The following is a 17,701-nucleotide window of genomic DNA, read 5'->3' as shown; positions in this document are numbered from 1 at the left end:
ACATGCTAGCAGTTTTGGATTCATCAACCCTGTTTATAAAACCTATGTCTCACACCTCTCTGTACACATGGTAATTTGGAAATGAAGCATTAGTTCATAATAATTTAAATTTTGTTTTACAAATCCATAACCAAAAATGCTAATGCTGCAGACCTTGTCTCTTCTTCTGTTATATTCAGGACCAGTAATGTACAGCCACTTGGAATAAAGATCTGGTAGTTTTTTGTATTAAGTTGAACGTAGACTATCCGATGACACAGACATTCTACTTCTAGATTTTTTTACCCACAGAAATAAAATATACGTGCAGTTCCCCAACAACTTGTTCACAATAATTATAGTAGCTTTATCCCCTATTCCAAAAAGTGTCAACAACCCAATACTATGTGCTACATTCATACAAGAGAGTGCTACTGTAGAATAAAAATAAGCAATTCAGAGAGACACATTAATAATTTTGCAGAAAAAAGCCATACCCAAATGAGTACATACCATATGACTCAATTTATATGAAGCCCTTCAGCAGGAAAAATTAATCTATGGTAAAAAAAATACGAAGAGTATATGTCTCAGGGGATGGGTTGTATTTGGAGAGGTAAGAGAACTTTCTGAGTAATGACTTTTGTTGATTACCTACCTTTTTCCCAATAACATATTGCAGTTTTTATTTTTATTTGCTTACTTAACTTACTTTCTTACTTACTTATTGTTATCTCTCTCATTCCTAATTCCAGAGCGCGATCTCGGTAATTACTGAAATGGTAACTCAAGCAGACCAAACATGACTAAAAGAGGGAATTATAATCCATGCTTGGGCAAGCACCTTCTCTCTTGACCTTCCACTGGACACAAATAAATAAACATTGCCATAGATACTTCCAGCAGCTGTTTTAAGAATATGATGGGAACCAATATAAAAATGAAGTCCACAAGTAGGATGATAGCACAGAGATGTAGAAAGAACTTGGATTTTTGGTCACAGCCCTAACCATTAACTCAGCCAGTTCTGGAGACTGCCCTAGTCTGTACTTCTTCACATTGGAACCTTTACATATTCTAAACTGTAGAGCAATTTGAGTGAGATATTCTGCCGACAGCCAAAGCATGCTAAATGGAATGGCTCCATTTTCCATTTGCGATTCTTGTTAAATTATTTCACTAAAAATATTCTAGAACCTGGGTTTGATATCTTATTTTGCCTCATGTAAGATTTCCTCAACTTCGAGGAAATTTACACACTCCAGAATTTTCAATTATGGCCTGACCCAGCCAATTTCTAGCAAAGAATGGGGGGAAATTTATCTCTATAATCCCAAAATAGCTTCTAAATGCAGTTTTCCTGGACTATGTAAATGATATCTCCATACTTCCATTTGCTCCTGCCAAAATCTCTGGAAATATCTTTGACTTTCTTTTATATCCTCACAAACAACCCATCAGGACATCCTTCCAGGCCTGCCTTCATAATATTTCCATACTATTGTTATGTGATGAATGTTCTTATCCTTAGGGGCGATACACTGAAGTATTTAGGAATGGCATTTGTGTTTTTCTGTAAAATACTTTTAACTGAGTTGGGCTAAAAAAGAAAACAGTTGAATGTGTATAAATGTATACATACATACTTACATATATTCATAAATGGTTGGCTGGATTTATGACCTGGTTTGTCTGACCTTGAAGCCATTATGCTAAATACTTAATAGAGAGCTTTCCTGGTTTAGGTGAGATATAATGAGGTTAAGAATTAAAGTAATAGAACTATGACTGGAAAGGAGAGGATTGATTTGTCATTGGAAAATTTTGAAGAATAGTTAGATATGGAAATAAAAGACAAGTTAATGTTAAAGTTGGTCTTAATGTTTTAAATCAGAATAATTATAACATTGTTGGCAGAGATCACAAAAGTGGAAGGATTAAGAGCATGGGGGTGAGGTTGATAATGATTTAAAACATGTTTCTCAAAATATTCATTCCCGATGAAGTGAAATATAAATTACATCAGGGCATTTGGAGAGAAAAGGTGAGATTGAAGAAATGGATGAGAATAGTTTGAGATATATTAATAAGTTATATAAAGAAAGATATAAAATATAAAATCACTATTGCTCAGATAATGTACCTGTGCTTATGTGAAAAGGAAAACCACAAATTTCTTCTCTGAAAGATTATTTGTAAGATGTACGACCTTACAAATGGCATGAATAGAACAAATGATCAATATAGTATTTGTGGTTGATGATGATGCTTTTTGTGAAGAAATATCTATATCCAATATTTAGGACAAAGCTTTACATTTTTTCTCCCAAGAAGTCTAAATTATAGCCATAATTTCTGGGCAATAGATCTGTAGTGATTAGGCTTAAATGTTTTAGATTTACAAAGTTAATGTATTGCTCAGCTACAGTGCTGGGTCATATTCCCTTGGCCATAGGGAGTGAGAATGTACACCAAATGCTGTTTCTACATACACTGGTGTCAATGTGCCCTTCTTAGTCAAATGTGACATACATTCTGGCTCTTGAACTTGCTTGCCCAGTCCATCTGCCATGATGGCAATGTGCCCATTCACAAGATGCTCTGCCAGGTTTATCTGGACAAAGGTGTAGCCAAGGAGAGGCTAGAAAGGGAGTTTGTTTCACATGTAAATGGCCATACAAAGGGGAAAAAAATGTGCCTGGTCTCTGAAGGCTCTACATCTGAATTATGAACACTAAAATCATTTCACACCTCTTGATCAGGATAAATTCTCACCTTCAAAAGGAAGATCCAGTTTGTTCTTCAAAGTGTTAATCCCAGTCTCTTTATTTAAACTGTAGGAACTAACTGCTAACCCTTCAGCACTTCATTTTGGACTTTAAGAGCAGTAAGTCCTTGTAAGAGGACTTACTATAATAACTGTATAATAACATACTATATATAATAACTTACTATAATAATAACTATAATAAAATAAAAGTTATGTAAAATTAGGATTGTTGTAGAAGAGTAACAGAAAACTCAATAATCACAGTCTTCTTGACAGTGGAAGGAGATAGTGTTTAAATTGGGTATTCTACAATCTTTAGCTTGCTCCTTGTGCTATTTATAATTGTATTGGTTTCTCACCTTATTTTTCTATCGTATGAGGTCATAGGGACTCCACCACCATAAATAGGTCACACAATTTCCAATGAAAGAATAACATTCACTTGAGTAATGTTTTACTGAAAAATCTAGTTGTCTGAGAGATAATCACCATTCCCTTTTCTATCAGGAAAAGAGGTTCTTTATGGTATTTGGATATAATAATTATGTAGGTGGCCAGTTACCGGAAATAAGTCATTCTTGCTGGCTTTTCTATGTTTCTATGTTTTCAGTATTACATTCTATAAATTTAGTTGACTAAATAGCTACAGATTTCTGCCAAATTATAGGTTTTACTTATTTAACCACTCTTATTTAACTATTATTTTACTGGTGACTATAAAATTCACCAGAGGCTCTTAGTGCACCATTCAGAACCACAGAAAATGCACCTTCCACATTCTTACTAGCTAGCTTCTTTTCATCTTTCAGAGAACCTCTTCTGACTTAAATGGCTTCTTTTATTATATTATTATATCTTACTGATTTTCTTCAGAGCACTAATTATTATTCAAGCATATATTCATTTGTTTATTTACTTGTTAATTATATCTCTTGCAATAGATTTTAGCTTCCATATCTAGGGTTGATACCTATTTTAATTCACCAGTTTATATGCAGCATCTAACCCAGTGTCTTATGCTCAATAATTATTTCGAATGAATACACATATGAATAAATATGATCTTATATTAAGAAACGTTAATGAGGCTTCTGTCTTTCATTGTTCAAAATTGCTGTATTACTTCAGGATTCTTAGTTGCAGACAACAAAGTCCACTCTAGCTGACTTATGCAAAAGAGCCCTTATTATAGCCTCTTACTAACTCAAAGAACTTTGGAAAAGTCCGGGGAACTGAACTTGATGCTAAACAGTCAAAATGACCCAACTAGAAGATAAGCCTAACACTATCACCAGAGATGTCACTGATGCTACCATCTGCTGTTTGACAGTCATGAAAACCAAATGTTCATACATTCACATAGCAGAATCTTCTTAACAGGCCTTAATAAAAGGCCTCCAAGACAATTCTCATAAAAAGAAACAACTAGCCTTTGTCCCAGATGTTTATTCTTGCCTTCCTTCTCTCATATATGTGTATCTATTTGGTGGAAGACAGTCTCATTGGAATCCTGACACATTGAAATCTAATAAATATGGTATTTATTTATTTTTGTAGACTCTAGTTTAAAGGAAGGTATGCTATTAGAGAGACAACATAGGTTGAGGAAGCCTATCTACAATATTTTCCACAATCTCTGTGTTTTGGTACAGAAGAGAAGAGGGTGTAATGCAATCAGAGAAGGGGAAGAAAGCCAATGCAGCTGAGGCACACTAGGGTGACTGAATACGTACACCTTCTCACTAAATTCTCACCACCGTCCTGTAAATCAGGCAATCAACTATTTAAACCCACTTATTTGACTCTAGAACTGAATACCTAAAAATTTACCTATATTTCTTTTATTGTTACCACTGACTTGAACAACATGAACACTTAGCAATTATTTCCATGTTATATAAAAATGTAGAGACAAATAAATGTCTCGGGACATTAATAACTTAAAAAAAATTCCAATAGTAGAACTCTTTTCCAGGCCCTTAGTTGTCCTTTATTTTAGGATCTAAATTTTTAAATCCCCATTATTATCCATTTGTAACCCCTGAGTAGTCTCACGTGATTCCAGAAAATGAGCTGTCAGTGTTAGTTCGTCTTGTGGGAAATGGTCCAAAAGTATCCTGTTGGTCTACTTAAACTCAGTCATGCATAATTTACTGGATAATCACTGGTGTCCTAATCAATATCTCTATCTACCTACTCACTAATCCAGTTCAAGAACTATGTGATTTAACATGCAACAGACTCAAGACTAGCCCTTGGCAAAATTGAAATCTGTCTGTGGTACCTTCACTTTTCTCTTTACCAACTATCTTCCCCAAACTCAGACTATTGTTCTTATATAACTTAAAGAAAAGAAAAAAAAAGGACTTCAAAGGGATTTTTTTCAAGTCCTCTCTCTCAAAGTGAGGAAATCAAGGCTTAGAAAGAGTAAGTAACTGGCTTAAGGCCCTTAAATTAAACAATGACAAGGTCAAAGCTAAAACCTAATTTAGGGCCTTCTGATTCCACATTCCATAACACTGCTGATGGTCCTACTCTAAAATGTTCCTAGGATTGTCTGTGAATCCTGGCTGGCTTCATGATACAAGTTACTAGTTAAAAAAAAAAAAAAAACAACACTCTGCCAGTGGGGTGATAGGATAAGTAAATTTCTATCCATTCCATTCAGTTCCAGCTAAAGAAATACACATTTGTCTTTAAGCAGCCAGGAATACTAAAAAAAAATCACTGAGTTTCTAGTCTAGTTCTGGAACTAACCAGCTCTTATCTTGGGCAAGTAATTTCATCTCTCTGGGCCTTAAAAGCAAATTATTTATAAAACAAGATGTTGTAATTGATGGCCTCTAAATTCTCTCCCAGCTTAAGAAATTCACGAAACAGTAGCCTGCTGCTGTATTCACTACAAATGTGACCTCAGGCCAATGATGGCAAATTCACATGTTAGGTACAACAGCCATTTATCCCATACTATCCCAAGACAGTATTAGTTAATGCCTGTCGTATCCATGTAATCAAACACTTTCACTCTCAAAATTACTTTGGTTTTAAAGACAAATTTAATCACTTTATACATACATGTAGGAAAGATCAATGCTGGGTCAGACTGAAATACTTACATATCAGTCAGAGTACTGATAATAATAACAACGATTTCTTTTTTTTAAATTTTTAATGTTTATTCCATTTTTGAGAGAGAGAGAGAGAGAGAGAGCGCGTGAGCAGGGGAGGGGCAGATAGAGAGAGGGACACAGAATCCAAAGCAGGCTCCAGCCTTTGAGCTGTCAGCACAGAGCCCAATGCGGGGCTTAAACTCACAAACCAGGAGATCATGACCTGAGCCGAAGTGGGATGCTTAACTGACTGAGCTACCTAGGTGCTCCTAACAACAATTTCTACTCTTACAAGAACAAGCATGATGTCTTGGAAACTTTTTCTACATTATTTCATGTTATTGCTAAGAGGATGATCTCTTGAGTCAGATTGCTGGATTGACTTACTAACTACCTAAGTTACCAAAAATCTGTTTCCTTACCTAAATAAATACAGACAGTGACAGAGAAGAGGTCTTGTTATAGGATCTAAATTAGAAATTCAGAGCAAGCGCTTCAAATAGTGCTGGTAAATAGAACTTATCAATATACATTAGGTATTATTATTCCCAAACAAATATATGAGGCAGATCACACCAGACCTATTTTTACAGACTCTCATCTAAGCTTTCTGAAAGGTTTAAAATCTTACCTAAGAGGTGACATATTTTCCTTCATTCAACTTTCTAATGAGCTCAGCTCTTTCTTCTCATGGGCTTATAGATTACACCCTCATTGCCTCAATCATTCTTTCTGTCATTTTCCAAATGGCTGCCTCCATTACAATTTAGAGTCTCAGTTTAAATGCCCCTTCTTCAGAGAAGTACTTTCTGATCCATCAATACCAACTGAGCTACAAAACCCAAGTCCTATTACTTTCTGTTACATTGCTCTATTCTTCTTTTTCACAGCATGGATCTCAATGTTCAGTTATTTTATTTGATAGGTTGCCAGTTGGTACACATTTTCTCCACTAGACTAGACACTCAAGAAAGTCGAGAGTCTAGTCAATCTTTTTCATTATGGTATACCAAATATTAAAACACAGTACCTGGAGCATAATAAGCATTTTAATAGTTTTTTTTAATTTAATGCTTATTTATTTTTAAGAGAGAGCGAGAGAGAGGAGCAGAGAGGAGAGAGAGAATCCCAAGCAGGCTCTGTGCTGTCAGTGCAGAGCCCAACACAGGGTTCGATCTCACAAACTGTGAGATCATGACCTGAGCTGAAATCAAGAGTCGGACGCTTAACTCACTGAGCCACCCATGTGCCCCAGCACTTTAATGAATTTTTAAAAGGAGTTTGGGTGTGCGTTTGTTCAGTGAATAGACAAATTGTAAGTGCCTAATTCAGGATTTACATCTACATCTACTCATCTCACGTTCTGTCCACACTATGCAACATGCTTTGGCAGCTCCTTCCTCATACTGCACGTCTATGTTAGTTGATTAACTCAGGAAATCTTGTGGGAACATTAGAAAACCACTAGAAATAAGCTTGCTACTAGATTCCTTAAAACACAATTCCTGGGGCGCCTGAGTGGCTCAGTTAGTCCTCTGACTCTTGTTTCGGCTCAGGTCATCAACTCACAGTTTGTGTGTTCGAGCCCCATGTCAAGCTCTGTACTGACAGTGTGGAATCTGCTTGGGATTCTCTGTCTCCCTCTCTCTCTGCCCCTCCCCTGCTCACTCTCTGTCTCTCTCTCTCTCTCTCTCTCTCTCAATAAATAATAAACATTTTTAAAAAACCACAGAATTCCTAGTTAATCCTCTAGTCTGTCTACAGATAGGACAAGAAATAGTTGTATTAGTTTTAGCCTCGTGAAGATACCATTTTGTAGCTCAGTATCAATTAAATAATTTCTAGCCCAGGAGAATTATTCATCCATTTATAAAGATGTGTCTTCTTGGGATTCAATTTTCCACTATATATATAGCTAATATGGTTAGGAAAAGAAAATGATTTAGAGGCAAAGAAAGAACTAAGAAATAAGAACAAAAGGAAATTCTGCAAAGGTGGGTATTTATCACAAGTATCTGGGAATAAATGAAAGAAATTAATTTTTACTAAATCTTACTTGAGATTTTACATCTGTGCAAATGATATTATGAATTATAATTTTCCTTTGTTTTATTCTGATTTGTTTAGGTTAGGTTAAGAGATAATGTCTGTATTAATATTGCATTGATATAATTCAAGAATCATTACTATATGAAAGATAAAATGAACTAAGGCAATTATATCTGAATAAACAATATTTAATGACCAAAAATAAGTAACATGTGAGATGGTCATGATTTTACCTCTTTTTAGCAAAAGTTACTTTTGTTCCTTTATTTTTTTAGTAGGCAGTTGGCAACCTAGTTTCATGGTCTCCCAGGGACTGGGTTCTTTAAATAAAGATTAAATTAGATACCGCAGCTGATTCCAGTGTTTAAGAAAATTTATCTCTACATTTTCCCTAATTTTCTACATCATACTTAGTTTAGATCTTAGCATCTTTAATGCTGTACATTTTATATTTTAAACAGATAATTGAATAAAATTGCAACTAAGAATTAATTAACTCTTTGAAATGATCTCTCTCCTTCCTGTTCTTCCATGAATCATACACTGGAAGAAACATCCTTTGCAGGATGGGAAGATGAGCAGGAGAGACTGTTCAGTCAGTTTTCGCATTAACAGACAGGCCAGTTGAAATTACTTCCCAGACTTGATTTGGCCTGCAGCCAGATGGTTGATACTGTTAATAGAGAAAACATCTGTTTACCCTAATGTGTTAGTTTACTGTGCTTGGAGGCCATCAACATGAGCTGCTGTGCACAGGTCTTATGAAAGGAGTGAATAATTTTTTTTTTCATTTGGAAGTCAATAACACATAGAGGAATCTTGTTTTATAGTCCCCATATTAGGCCGTGCTCAGACCCTGAAGATAAAGAATTACCGATAAACCCGGGACTCCACAGTTTGCTCATTAATTCCAAATAAGTATTTCCCCTCTTTCAGTCCTGAGTGAAATCCGAAGATATTCTTATGCAATTAAGATAAAGCAATTAATAAGAAAAACATAGACATTACACATGATTAATCAGCAAATTCAACAAAATCACCTATTATTTAGTTTTTCTGTAATTGCATTAGAACAGCAGCCTGGACTTTTTTTGCATCTAAAACAGAAATGCCTAATTTAAATATTTACAGAGGCCTCCTTAAACTCACTGATGGTACCAGTAAGTCATCACTGTGAATTGATGCCTCATTGCCAACTATATAAATGTGTGAGAAAAAAAGACAAGGAATTAGAGTATCTCTTCAAAAATTTGGAAATACCATGTTCCAAGAAGTTCTTATGAAGGTCACAATGTGACCAAACTCCTGCAGTATCTTAGGTAATTATGCAAACCTTCATAAATAATTATTAGTTATTGAAGTACAAGGAAAACAAGTTTGAGCTTATATGGAGAAGGTCATCACTTAAATGTAGACTGTCTCATTGCTTTGTGGGATAGGTTAATGAAAAATGTACTTGCTCACCACAGCAAGAATCAGGGCATGAACTAAAGCCATAAAACTTTTATGGAACCTGTCCACAGATACCACATTGCTTTCTTTGCCTTTCCTCTTTGCAGTACACTTGATAGGAAAAAGCTAAGTGCGGTACCAACATTTCAAAAGGATTGCTCAAACTTCAGTTATTTTGCTTTGGAGCTGAAGCAAAGAGTCCTTCTGACGGTTTTACTGACTGCAGGTTTGGTGGGAGGTAAAGCCACGCTTCATGTAGTGTTGCAAGCATGAAGTATAAATCAGGTTTCATAAATATGCCCATTTGGTGTACTCAATTGACTGTAAAATAATTATGCTCTGCTGTGTAATTGTTGTGCTGTGGAAGAAAGCAGGACTTCTAAACATTTAACGGAAAATGATTATGCGACCTGAATTAAGGCTGTATTTTCTCCCACCATCTTCTGGATAGCAACAAAAGCATTTTGTAACAACTTCATCCAAAATCTACAGGATGCAAGGCTACCTAGGTATTAGTTGTTGTTTTTCTTTGTGTCTTTTAATAATTGTTTCTGGGTATCTATTTGTCCTCTTGTCCTACAATTTTAGATCCAGGACATAACTGTAGCACATTTTAGTGAAAGTATCAGAAATTTCTTTTACTTTAGCAGCATTTTACTGACCAACCAAAGGGTGAGATGCAAGGTAAGGGGAGAAAATATTTAGAGAAGCTAAAATATTTTGTTTAGTCCTATTGTTCTGCTTTAAAAAAAAAAAAAAAAAAAAAAAAAAAAAAAAAAAAAACACCTTACACTGGAAACCTGGCAGTTTATGTTTCAAAGTTTATGTTTCACCTGGGAAACTCTGGACATATTAACAGTACAAACATTTCACATACACTTTGAAATGTAGGTCCAATGATATGGGTAGCATCCATTTACCATTCATGGCATAGACTAACAGAACTATTTAGGCTCTGTGCCCTTTGTTATGTCTATCGAACTAAGGAAAAAAAATTATATTAGAAAGTAAGCGAGGGTTTTCAATTGTAAAATATTCAGCTCTGTGCTCTTCTCTGTTTATAAGATCAATAAGTACCCGTTGTATAAAACATACGGCAAGTTACCCACAGTCTTATTGTTAATACTTCTATTTGCCAAATGTACACTTAAATATGAAAATATTTTTCCCGTGTCAAATCGTCAAGTTCTGAACATGTGCCAGTCAGTATGTGGTCATGTTTCTCAGTACACTGAGCAATGGTCTGGAAGTGAACCAGGGGGTAGCATGTCCTAGTTTATAAATGCTATAGTCTGGGTGTATTAAAGTCCCTTTAGAAACATTATTTCATTCTTTGGCCTTTCATACCTAAATTTGCTATATGTTTTTATATTTTTCACATGAATCTAGAATCATGAATCATTTTTCACATGAATCTAGAAGTAAACTAGGAAAATAGCAACGTGTGACCTCTTCTGTCCATCACTGTTAGTTTCCTTTTTTAAAAAAAATAGGATTCTCCCCAGCTTAAGTTTATCAATTCTATTTTGTGATCTCTATTACAACATGTTACCAGTTACAACCAATCTAATATACAAATCTCAGGGCTTTCACATTTATTTGTTCCATATACGGAAAACCTATTTCATAATCTTTTTCTTATTGACCTTAAATTTTGCAGTAGCTGAGGAACTTTGGCATGTCTAGGGTGAAGCCAGTATTTTCATGTCTAGGTTTCTTCAAAGACCATCACAATCTATGGGATGGTACTTTGAAGTTTATCATTTTTCTAGTCGGCCTTTGAGTCTTCAGGGGCCAAGCAGTTAATATTTCTTTAATCCGGAGCCAAAATGACTTCCTGCTCCAGTGCTGGCCTCAATTATGGTGCTAAAAAATTATCTTCTCTTAATTAAAGGAATCACAGTGCTGTCTTAGAGCACAGAACATTACTTTTCAAGGGGGGATGACCATCTTCAGGTAGACATAAAATACTTTGTTTTTATATCATTTCTGGCCAGATTTTTGAAATAAGGATAATTTCTGGGCATTTAATATGTAAATAACATAGTAAATATCTAGAAATAATCTAATTAAAAAGACAGAGGCTAAAGATTCAAAAGAGGATGGAGTCAACATATCAGTTCTAAAAGTAATAATTTACTTAAATTGTGCGTTTTTCTGGAAAAAGAAGATAACACTAGACTATATTTCAGGAAAGTTGATTAGAATTACTTGGTGATAATGCAACATTGCTCCCTCATGTAGACATCATTCAAAAATTTATAGAATGCTTACAATATGCAAAGTATTATCTGGTTGAATGACCAATTTTCCTCATATATTATTCCCTTAGGTGAAATACTTGTCTTTGGAGGCAACTTCATTCTTTATAATCTCAATTCTTCAGAAAAGTTCTATTAAGTGTATTCAGTATTTCTGTTAGGGCAGCACTCTCCAATGAAATTTCTGTGATAATGGAAATGCTCTATAATCTATGCTGTTCCATATAGTAACTACTGTCACATGTAGCTATTATGCATTTGAAATGTGGTTAGTACAACTAAAGAACAGAATGCTTACTTTTGTTAATTATAATTTAAATTTAAATAGTCACATGTAGCTAGTACTGTACTGAATAGTGCAGACATCCATACAAATTCTCAACATATCATGCAGGCATGATCATTAAGAAAAGTCGATAAAAATATTTTTGTGTGTGCCTACAAGAGATCCATTTTAGACCTAAAGACACCTGCAGATTGAAAGTGAGAGGATGAAGAAACATGCATCATGCAAATGAACAGCAAAAGAAAACCAGAGTAGCAATACTTGACATTGGACAAAATAGACTTTAAAACAAAGACTGTAACAAGAGACAAAAGAAGGGTACTATATAATAATAAAGGGGACAATCCAACAAGAAAATACAGCAAGTGTAAATATTTATGCACCCAACATAGAAGCACCCAAATACATAAACCAGTTAATAACAAACATAAAGGTACTAACAGATAATAAATAATAATAGGGGACTTTAACACTCTACTTACATCAATGGACAGATGAACTAAACAGAACATTAACAAGGAAGCAATGGCTTTGAATGACACACTGGAACAGATGGGTTTAACAGATACATTCAGAACATTCCATCCTGAAACAGCAAAATACACATTCTTTTCAAGTGGATATGGAACATTCTCCAGAATAGATCACATACTAGTCCACAAAACAAACTTTGACGAATTCAAGTAAATCAAAATCATACCATGCATATTTTCTGACCACAACATTATGAAACTAGAAGTCAACCACAAGGACAATTCTGAAAAAAACTACAAATACATGGAGCTTAAATAACATGCTACTAAACGATGAATGGGTCAACCAGGAATAAAGGAAGAAATGAAAAAGTACATGGAAACAAATGAAAATGAAAACAAAATAGTCTAAAACCTCTCAGATGCAACAAAAGTGGTTCTAAGAAGGAAGTTTATGGGAATACAGACTTACTCAAGAATCAAGAACAATCTCAAATAAACAATCTAAACTTATACCTAAAGGACCTAGAGAAAGAACAACAAACAAAACCTAACACCAGTAGAAGGAAGGAAATAATAAAGATTAGAGTAGAAATAAATGATATAGAAACTAAAAAATAATAGAACAGGTCAATGAAACCAGGAGCTGGTTCTTTGAAAAAATCAACATATATCTTTACCCAGACTTATCAAGATGAAAAGAAAAATGACTCAAACAAAATAAAAGAGAGGAGAAATGACAACCAACATCATAGAAGTACAATTATAAGACAATAATATGAACTATGTCAACAGATTGGACAACCTACAAGAAACAGATAAATTATTAGAAACATATAAACTACCAAAACAGAAACAGGAAGAAATAGATAATTTGAACAGACTGATTACCAGCCAAGAAGACTGAATCAGTAATCAAAAAACTCACAACAAACAAAAGTCCTGGCCCAGATGGCTTCACAGGCAAATTCTACCAAACACTTAAAGAAGAGTTAATAACTTTTCTTCTCAAACTATTGCAAAAAATAGAAAAGAAAGGAAAACTTCCAAATCCATTCTATGAGGCCAATGTTACCCCAATACCAAAACCAGATAGAGACACCACTAAAAAAGAAACTACAGGCCAATATCCCTGATGAACATAGATTTGAAAATTCTCAATAAAATACTAGCAAATCAAATTTTACAATACATTAAAAAAATTATCATCACGATCAAGTGGGATTTATTCCTGGGTTTCAAGGGTGGTTCCACATCCACAAATCAATCAATGCAATACATCACATCAGTAAGAGGAAGGATAAGGACCACATAATCATTTCAATAGATGCAGAAAAAGCATTTTATGAAGTACAATATCCATTCATAATAAAAACCCTCAACAAAACAGGGTTAGAAGGAACTTACTTCAACATAATAAAGCCCATCTATGAAAAACCAACGGTTAACATCATCCTTAATGAAGAAAATCTGAGAGCTTTCTCCTAAGTTAAGGAACAAGACCAGGATGACCAGGATGACCAACATAGTACTAGAAGTACCAGCCACAGCCATCAGACAACAAAAAGAAATAAAAGGAATCCAAATCAGTAAGGAAAAAGTAAAACTTTCACAATTTGCAGATGACATAATACAGCATATAAACAACAAAGACTCCACCAAAAAACTGCTGGAACTGATAAACAAACTCAGTAAAGTTGCAGAATACAAAATCAATGCACAGAAATCTGTTGCATTTCTATACACTAATAATGAAGCAGCAGAAAGAGAAATTAAGGAAACAACCCACATTTACAATTGTACTCAAAATAACAAAATTAACAAAATATCTAGGAATAAACCTAACCAAAGATGTGAAAGATCTGTACTTTGAAAACTATAAAACACTGATGAAAGAAATTCAAGACAACACAAAGAAATGCAAAGACATTCCATGCTCACGGATTGAAAGAACAAATATTGTTAAAATGTCTATACTACCCAAAGCAATGTACATATTTAATGTAATCCCTATCAAAATACCAACAGCATTTTTCACGGAGCTAGAACAAAAAACCCTAAAATACGCATGGAACTGCAAAAGACTCTGAATAGACAAAGTGATCTTAAAAAACAAAAAAAGAAAAGAAAAACTGGAGGCATCACAGTTCTGGACTTTGAGTTATATTACAAACCTGTAGTAATCAAAATAGAGTACTGGCATAAAAATAGGCATATGGATCAATATAATAGAATAGAACATCCAGAAAGAAACCTCCAATTATTTGGTCAATAATCTTTGACAAAGTAGGAAAGAATATCCAATGGGAAAAATGCAGTATCTTAAACAAATGGTATTGAGAACAATGGACGGCTACATGCAAAAGAATGAAATTAGACCACTTTCTTACACCATACGCAAAATAAACCCAAATGGATTAAAGACCTAAATGTGAGAAAGGAACCCATAAAAATCCTAGAAGAGAACGCAGAGTAACTTCTTTGACATCAGCCATAGCAACCTCTTTCTAAATATGTCTCCCAAGTAGGGAAACAAAAACGAAAAGCAAATTCTGGAACTACATCAAAGAAAAACGCTTCTGCAGAGCAAAGGAAACAATCAACAAAGGTAAAAGGCAACCTACAGAATGGGAGAAGATATGCTCAAGTGACATATCTAGTAAAGGGTTAGTATCAAAAATATATAAAGAACTTATAAAACTCAACATCCCTCCAAAAACTAATCCAAGTAAAAAATAGACAAACAACATGAACAGATATTTCTCAAAGAAGATACCCAGAATATTAACTCACCAGCAACCCTCCAGTCATTTCTAGTGATGAGGGTAATGGATGTTAAGTCCTCCCCACTCTTTCAGTGCACCCTACTCTATGTACACATTCTTTGATGTTCCAGGGAAATCATAATTATAGACATGTGTGATATCATGGACATTGAGACCTCAAGATGTCAAATCTGAAGCAATCAATATTCTTACTCTACCTGTTTTAAACTTTTCTAATGTTCTCTCTTGGCCATCTGTTTTCTGTCGCCGTGAAGGGACTCCCACCAATCCATGTCGCAGAATTGGGTCACTTGATGAGCAAACTTTTCTGCTCACAAACATTATGACTTTGTCCTTGGGAGACAAGTTTTCTAAAAACGCTTGGATATGAGCTCATTTCTCTTCTTCTGTGGTGACAATTATGTTTTGTTTCATGGTACTTACAGCAACAAGATCCAAAGTACCAACATATACAATCATTGGCTCTTTCAAATAAAATTGTGCAAGTCCACGGACAGCATATGTCCACGTTGCACTTGTCATAATAGTCTGCCTGTCTGGGTGCACATCTAATAAAATCGTTATTATCTGGGGTCAAATCCCATGTCTAGCTTCTTGTCGACTTCATCTAATACCAAGTAGGTTATGCTTCTGAGATTGAAACAGTTACTCATTTGTAAATCATTCAGTCTTCCAGGAGTTACGATAATATCTACTCCTTTTTTCAGTTATTGTATTTTTCCATTTCTATCTCCACCACCATATATACAAACACTTTTAAGGCCTTTATATGAATACATAGAACATTCTGCTTCTACGTGAAGACCTAATTACCTAGTGGGTGTAAGAACTAACATTCTGGGTCCGTTCTTTTTTTTCTCTAATTATGGGCTGTAAATCAAGATGGATAATCCAGGCACTAAGTAGGACAACGTCTTCCCTGTTCCAGTTTGGGCTACTCCTATAAGATCTTTTCCTTGTAGAACTATTGGCCATGCCTGCATTGAAAAACATCCTCAAATTTACAAGTAGGACTGGGTATATGACACTTCTGACCATCTTTCAAGTCATCACACATTATATCAAAATTTTCTTTCCTCCAAGTGTCTACTTGCACTTGGACGCTGAACTTGTTGTTTCTGACTCCATGTAAAGTTTTTCTTAACTGGAGGTAAATCTTCCCATTCCCTCCCTGCATTTCAAAGCATTTTCTCCAATTTGATCCCAATCAGTGAATAGCTGATTCTCTGTAACATTACTATCTGTCCTTACATGTCTTCGCACAGAAGGTTGGAATGCAACAATATCAATTCTGGGCTTTGCATTGTAATTTTAGTGTTTTGTTTTGTTTTGTTTTTTTTAAGAAAATTATCTGTCACTGTTTTGGCTTCTTCTTCATTGCCTTGCTGCCAAAAATTTTGACCTGTGCATGGAGATAATCTTTGATTATCTGTATTTTCCTGTTTGTTGTACTTTGGAGGTCTTTTTTTTTTTTTTTTAAGAGGCTTTTTTTTTTTTTAATTTTTAATGTTCATTTACTTTTGAGAGAAAGAGAGACAGAGAGCGGCGCGTGGGTGGCTCAGTCAGTTGAGCATCCGATTTCGGCTCAGGTCATGATCTCAGGGTTTGTGGGTTCAAGTCCCATGTCAAGCTCTGTGCTGACAGCTCAGAGCCTGGAGCCTGCTTAGGATTCTTTCTCTCCCTCTCCCTCTCTGCCCCTCCGCTACTTGCTCTCTCTCTCTCTCAAAAATAAATAAACTTTAAAAAAAGAGAGAGGGAGAGACAGAGCGCAAGCAGGATGGGGGCAGAGAGTGGGGGAGGCACAGAATCTGAAGCGGGCTCCAGGCTCTGAGCTGTCAGCACAGAGCCCAGTGCGGGGCAGGAACTCACGAACTCATGAACTGTGAGATCACGACCTCAGCTGAAGTAAGAGCTTCACCGGAGCCACCAAGGCACCCCTGGAGGTCTCTGATTTTCGACGCGCCACAAACAATGACAGCGCTGACCCACACGTGCTTCAATCCAAGGCGGAGCGGCGGTTCGCAGGGGTTCCTCTAGCCGCCACCTCTGTCGCCCCTAGGGGCACCCCAGACCTCATCAGTTTGGATCCTCCGCAGGCCTCCTTTCCGGAGCCCGGGACACCGGCAAGCTTGGACCAGAAGCAACGACCCAGGAGGAGGCGGTGGCGCCTACTTTTTGCCTTGACCTGAACCTGATACCCGAGCAAGATCCGGCTCCTCCGATGTCGCTCCCCTCGACTCTGCAACACTCCACCGAGTCGTGGCGGGTACATCCCAGCAGGAGCTGCTGACGGAGCCCGCTCGATGCTCTGTCAGATAACATTTTGATTCAGAAACCCTGACGACTCATTCATTATGCTTGGGTGAATTTTCATAACATAAAGAGAGATTTACTTGTGGCAAAATTTAAACTATATATGCTTAAGAGAAACTGTGCCTGAGAGAGACTGACACATGGCTTATCAATGCAAAAAGTCAGTTTTTAATTGTTCTCCTCCACCTTTATTGAACATCAGATACAACCTCAGGGTCTTTG

The 17,701-nt window shown here is 35.7% G+C and overlaps 1 pseudogene; it reads right to left on the bottom strand.

Annotated features, from left to right (window-relative positions):
- Positions 1-2,401: 2,401 nt before the first annotated feature.
- LOC109275132 (probable ATP-dependent RNA helicase DDX43) lies at positions 2,402-17,438 on the bottom strand (annotated as a pseudogene).
- Between the last annotated feature and the right edge of the window lie 263 nt (positions 17,439-17,701).

This window comes from Panthera pardus, unplaced genomic scaffold (genome assembly GCF_024362965.1).
Source record: "Panthera pardus isolate Hobbes unplaced genomic scaffold, ASM2436296v1 HiC_scaffold_13, whole genome shotgun sequence".
NCBI classification, from domain to species: domain Eukaryota; kingdom Metazoa; phylum Chordata; class Mammalia; order Carnivora; family Felidae; genus Panthera; species Panthera pardus.
The sequence above is the reverse complement of the archived record's forward strand: the minus strand, read 5'-3'. Positions and strand labels throughout refer to the sequence as shown.